The following is a 6,785-nucleotide window of genomic DNA, read 5'->3' on the forward strand; positions in this document are numbered from 1 at the left end:
TTTGGATGTCCTTAAGCATCCTGATAGTTGCAGAGATTTCAAACTTTTGGCTAAAGTCAAACTACAAGAAGTTAATAGTTGAGCGCCTAAGTCAATATCGCCGGGAATGTGACTATGTAAACTTAAATAGTATTCAAAATATTGCAATTTTGTTGTAGTTTAAAAAGATATTTTAGCTGGGGATCCTCAAATGATGAGGGCAGAAAAGAGAACTATTCAACACCATCAGGAGTGCTTAACGTGTGATAAAAGTGTTTTTTAATCACAAAGTGAAAATAGTGAATTTGTCTTTCACTTAGATGTTTATCAAAAGCTCATTAAACAATGAAGGAGAGGCTCGTGTTCCGAATTCACTTCGTGTCTCATTGTCTTGCTTTGATTTTTAAAATGTACACTGTTGACTATACACTCTTCCTAACACGATTAAAGAGCCGAGTTTAGTTCAGAGGTAAAGCATCTCATGCATCATATGAAGCTCTGTTTTTTATCACCAGCGTCTCCACTCTGGATTTCTTTTTAAGAGCGATATCTTTTCTGCGATTTCTTTCATTTGAATTCCCTCATGTGTGAATTTCAGCGCGACATAAACTCGTTTGTCTGTTTTAAAGAGATGCAATTTTTAAAACAGACAAAATGAAAGACTTATTAACTAAATACACGTAGAAAACGTGCACCTAATTGAGAAAATTTGGACTGGGGCGATTTATTATTGTAGCGGCACAAGCTCACAGTGGTGCACTTGAGGAATGCGGTACAAGGGCCAGTGGTGCATTGGATAACGCATCTGATTACGGATCAGGAGACTGTAGGATCGTAATGCTCTTAAACCCAATACCATAACCATAGTGTCTTCAGTCCTACACAACCTTTCTATCGACTGAATAAGCCTCCTGTTCCATCTCCATCTTCTTCCCACACATTCCGGCTATTTCAGCACTGGTATTGTTGGACTACAGTCACAGATATGTAAGGGACACTGTTCCGAAGACCGGTCTTAAATAAATAACGTTGCAAAAGGTAACAATAAGGGTTTCTTAATGTAACCTTACATTTGGCCGTACAATACAATTTTCTGTACCCTTAAAAAACTAAAAAAAAATATTACTGCTTTCTCCTGAGAAACACAAGTGTAGTGTCAAATCACAATAAATAATACAACAAATATACTAAATTAACACCCAGATATGACAACACACAGCTATGACAGAACACATTGAAGACTTAAAAGCCCTTTAAATTTTTATTTCCTTAATCTCCATTCTCTTCCCTCCCCAGGATAACTGAAATCTACCTATAATAAAGACTGTATATGCATTACTTGTAATACAGCTACTAATAAAGATATACATGGAACTTCATTATTAATAAATAACACTTTTATTAATAAATACGTGTAATGATAACATTCATTGTGAATATAAGTTTATTGCAATTGACCCATTGTAGCTACCAATCAGCAGCAAGGAAAAACAAACTTCACTTGTGCCTTTTAAAAAAAAGGAAACAGAGTAGTAGTTTATGTGGTAATTTCAGGTACTGTACAATGTAAGAACTAATGTTAACTACTCCCATAGTAATGTGTGGGGTCCTATCAATAGAAAAAAAAATTGTTGTAACCCGAAAACACAACAAACACAAAACAAGAAGTCTTCCAGGAACCTAGGTAAATCCCTGTAGTAGTCTAACAACTACGAAAAAAAAAACAAACGTAACAACTTCAAAAGAAAAAGAACATTAAAAACAAATCTGGGGAACAACAAAAACACAGAGTCTAATGCGAGAGCTTTTTCAAGTCTTCAGTGCTCCTCTCGTCTCAGTAGACCTCTCTCATATATTTGTGTACAGGTCAGCTGGAGGTACACAGCTGATGGTAATTTAAGTAGGGAGCTGCGTCAGCATGCATGGGCTTCAAAGGAAAAAGTCAAGGTTTATTCCATGCTGAAAAGAGAAGGAAACACAATGTTTCAGCTGTGGAGCCTTATTTGATTATGACTCGAAGTAAACCTTTACTTCTTCATTTGATGTTAATTTATCTCCATCAGATACCTTATAGTATCTAAACTTAACAGTTGCTTTCAGTAGCTGAAGACACTACTCTAGGGGAGGCTTGAACTCACAACCTCGGCATGACTCTGCTGTGCACTGCTGTATAAGTGCCGTACGCTAGCCGATTGCGCCACTGGAACTGTGCAAAGTGTGCAGGAACAGGGTGAACGGTTTCGGTTGTGGATCCATCTATACATGGGGAACACTAAAATAGCAAGGAAAATACAAGAAAAGAAACTGAAATAATTGTGCTAACAGCAAAGGGGGACGGAGGGAGGTGGTCGGACAAGTAAATCAACCTGGCAGATTATTTGTATCGACATTTTTTGAGTCAATCAGCAAACAGATTTCTCTTCATGTGCCTTAAACTGTGCAGTTTGTATCTTCGTTGTAGATAGGTTTCTTCAGAAGTCCAGTAAACTGACAATAATGGAGAACTAGCTGACGCACCCTGTCGTGAAGACCCTCTGTAAGGTGATTACACGTTTCATTTTCAAGTCGCCTCCTTTACACGCAATTGCAGCCCCGAAACTGAGAGAAAGCATGAGAAATGGCTTCAATTTCAATGTGAAAGCGCAGTACAGGCTCGATGGCTTCACATCTCCCATCAATCAAATAAAATTGCAGTAAAGCGATATAAATATGACTCTGAAGTACTGGGAAAGATGATTATTTTGAGTGTGCCTCCCAGGGTCTGCTACGAGGCTGAAGTTACAGTAGCTTCTTATTCGCCAGCTTCTTATGCGTGTTTTTCGTTCCACCTTAAATGGTGCTGCTGTGATGTTATGTCGCCTTTCGCCTGTAGATGGCTCTCTTCGATCAGTACTAATCCGGCTGGAATACTGCAGACATCTTCACTGAAAGGGAATATCCAAATAAATAGTGACTGTCCAAATTATATTTTTGTATGGAATATATTTCAGAAAATCGCAAACCAATTTTAAAAACTCACCACAACACGGACTTACACTGGGAAAAGGTGACTGCACTTTCTGCTTATTGCTACAGCCTTCCCCCCGATTATGAAAATGTCTCACAGTTCTGACACCGCCGTGTGAAAGACAATGTTACAGACTATCAAAATCCTGAAGTACAAGAAACTTTAATGCACCAGTTTTTTAAATATGACCCTCTGATCCTGGCATGTCAGAATACATTTCGAAAAAGTATGGCATGAATTGCACGAATTGCAATGGCACAAATTGTTGAGAATATCACTGACCTTGCCGATATTTGCAGGGGATACGAATGTTTTGCTCATGTTGAACTACAAGAAGTAAAAATTGAGCTCCTTAGTCAATATCACCAGGAATGTCCAATAATGACGAACATCAGTAGCTTCAAGGAAACTTAGACTCGCACATGGAGTTTTATCTTCGAATGGAGGGTGGGAGAATTCATTTATACTCTCGTTGCTCATTAGCTAAACTATTTTAAAAATATGACACAGATTTGTTTGAGAAACTTGTAATCGCCTTAAAGAGAGTCTTCTTGAAGATGTGCACCAGCTAGCTCTCCACTGTTAATTGACAGGACTTTAGAAGAAACTGTTCTCATACAACCAACATACAAATTACACATCTTAAGGAACATGAAGAGAAATCCGTGTACTAAATAACATAAAACTGTCGCTGCAAATTATCACCAAGCTGTTTTATGTGTCTGACCACCTCTTTCCTACTTTGCAGCGAGCACAAATCTTTCTGTTTCTTCATCGCTATTTTACTGTCTCCTTCCCCTATGTGGAGATGGATCCACAGCTGAAACTTTAGGTCAGTTCCTCTTACTCTGTCCGATTGAAAGCGCTGTATTAAAGGCACTCCCATCTCTACAGGAAAGTTATTGCTGCTCTCAACACAATATACTGCAGCCAAATGTGATAGCGATACTGTCACTGCCTGTGGGCCATGTGTTCCTGCTGTCAGCCTATTATGTCATGTTCATCCACACCCAGAAACATTACTGCTGTAGCACAAGAGTTACATAGGCGCAGTCCATAGAGCAAGAATCTCTTAATCTCAGAATTGTGGGTTCAGCTCCCACATTGGGTCCCTCTGTGTCAATTTGATCCCCCCAATCCTCCTAGCATGACCTGATGGCGTAACAGTGATACCCAGTACCCAGCGTAATTCAGCTTTCTTTCCACTTGATTCAGATTTTGATCTGAAATCATCGGCCGAACAAGAGTTTGTCTAAATCGAGGGAGATCTGCTCACAAGCAAGTATTAAACACTTCAGCATTTACTGTTGGAATACCACACTTTGTCAAAACACTGCCGCTTCTTAAGCTAATAAGTAACGGTTTTTGAGCACGCATTGTATTGTTAATGCTTATATTAAAAAAGCATAAATTCACATAATGGAATTTGGACTGAACAAAGTAGTCCAGGCCCTTTACAACATTACATGCCCTCTGATTAAAGCTTAAAACTACAGTAGCAGGACTAATAATAATGGCAACAACATGTTTGGAGTTCGGCATTTCATTTATTCTGCGGAAACATCGTATCGGAATGAACTGCCCGCGATAAAAGAGTAATTGCGGCTTCAGATCATATTTTCTAGAGCATTGCGTTGTTCTGTTCATGCTGACTACACGCTTTAAATTTGTCATTTACTGCAAGCGTTGCTTTTCCAGGTTTTTCTGAAACTCCTCGCATTTGAGCCAGCACTAAAATATTTCATTCCCGTCGCTGAATACATCGTGGAAACGGTATTTGCAACGGAATGCTGTCACACATGAAACCTTTTTGTTATTCGGTTCTGAAGTTTGAAAATGAAAATAAAACGGGGGTCACCTCATAGGCTTGAAAGAAGTCCAAGCAGCATAAAAACCCACGAATTCTCACAAATTGTGCTGCATTGTGCTGCACCTTTCTTCTGCTGCTTTTTTAAATCAGCCTTAAACATTTGAATGCATACCTTACTGCTGCTAATCACATTCACGTGTTTACGAAGCTTTTTTCTGTCCGTTATGTTTTTGCTAAGCAGTTTCTCCATTTTCCTCGTACTGTGATTGTCAGCGAGCACAACAAGACTGAAACAGTGTAAAGGCAGGTAAAAAAAGTCAGGGTAAAACGCCTGATTGTCGGGAGTGTGATTTGAACCCGTGCCTCTATTTGGAGATCAAAACACAAAGCTTAAAAGACACGAAGCTGTAAATTTGCTGTTTTAAACCGCTCGACTATCCTGAAAAAATGGGTACTAATTGCACCAGTTGCATCCGATTTTCCGTAACTTTAGAACGATTGATACGACTGGACGAACACAATTTATGGCGTTTAGCATGACATGGAAAACGGTACCGGAGCATTCGGGTCCGGACGACCAGACTCAGAAACAGTTTTTATGTTTATGGGCTCTGAAAGAAGATCAACACTGTCGGGATCCTCGCAAGTCACGTGTCTCTTGTTCCGAAGAGCAGTCATACCTGACCCGTCTGGAATGACCACTGACAGACTTTATCCAGAAGCGACGGCACCACTCCCAGTAGAGTGAGAAATACAGCATGACATGGGTAGTTAAGGGGCTCCCACAATCCATCTTTCCTCACATTACTGATTTTTTTCAATAGCATTTGGACCTTTTTTCACATTCAGATTTTTTTCTCATTTAATAAAATCTTTTAATCAACAACATTAAAAAGAAAATAAATGGAACGTTTTTTGGAACAATAATTAAAAAAAAATATTTCAATGCCTTGGTTGTATACGTGTGCACCCTTTATAAAGGGAGTTGCAACAGTGCTGAAATTTAAAGAGCATTTCTGTAGAGAAAACAGCCTTGGTGTTCAGCTTAGGGAGCTTGTCTTTTCGAAATTCTATTTCTTAACACCTTGCACCTTGACAGACTAACAAATATTTTTTGGAGAAATTGGCTCACACACCGGAAGACACTAACGTTTATTTACGTTAGAGTAAGTGAATAACAGTTTAACCGAAAAAGTTTGTAATTGTGATTTTGTTAAAATTCAATAAATCGTCTATCATCAGTTAGAATTTATTAAGAAATTGTTTTATTTCATAAACTATAAGACAATTCAGAGAGTTTATAGGTCATATCCGTCGCTTATGTTCTTTTAACTCTAGCGTTCAGGATCCAAACCCAGGTGCGGACGGTTGTGTTTCTTGAATCTCTTGTAATCATCAAAAGTCGATGTGTAGTCCTTCAGTACTTTCTCCAGTTGTGCCATGGATATTTTATACGTTCAATACTTGTCATGCTCTTTTGCATTTTCCTTAACAAACGGAAAAAGTTCAAAGTGTGTTTATGGCTGTGCTTCACATCTACACGACAGCACTTGTAACAGTACAGGACACGCAGTGAGGAGTTCCTGAAGCTTTCAGTTTAATGCGGAGATCAGAAGGAGTTTTCGCTCGCTGAATGATCTCTCAGGAAATCCCGGGTGAGATTCAACAGGTGTTTTCTGCAATAGCCATGACAAGTGTGAATCAATCTCAGGATTTCCTGAATTTGAACTAAATTATTAGTTCAAATAATTTAGGATTTAACAGAACTAAAAGAGGTACATTTAAAACAGCAGCGCAACTCTGCAGCACGTCGAGTGTGCCTGCATTTATTTGTGTAAACCTGGCTCTCTCTGAACACAAGCAAAGAGTTCTCACTCACCAGAAGATTGCGATGTGAGTACTGTAATATAAAGCACCTGGAGATGCCAGGGATTGAACCCGGGACCTCATACATGCGAAGCATGCGCTCTACCACTGAGCTACATCCCC

At 39.1% G+C, this 6,785-nt stretch overlaps 1 non-coding gene across 1 annotated transcript; it reads right to left on the minus strand.

The window, feature by feature from the left end:
* Positions 1-6,713: 6,713 nt before the first annotated feature.
* Positions 6,714-6,785, minus strand: trnaa-cgc (transfer RNA alanine (anticodon CGC)). Its single transcript has one exon. It is a non-coding gene; the product is annotated as a tRNA-Ala (tRNA).

The sequence above is a fragment of the Lepisosteus platostomus genome, chromosome 5, assembly GCF_059453375.1.
Source record: "Lepisosteus platostomus isolate fLepPlt1 chromosome 5, fLepPlt1.hap1, whole genome shotgun sequence".
NCBI classification, from domain to species: domain Eukaryota; kingdom Metazoa; phylum Chordata; class Actinopteri; order Semionotiformes; family Lepisosteidae; genus Lepisosteus; species Lepisosteus platostomus.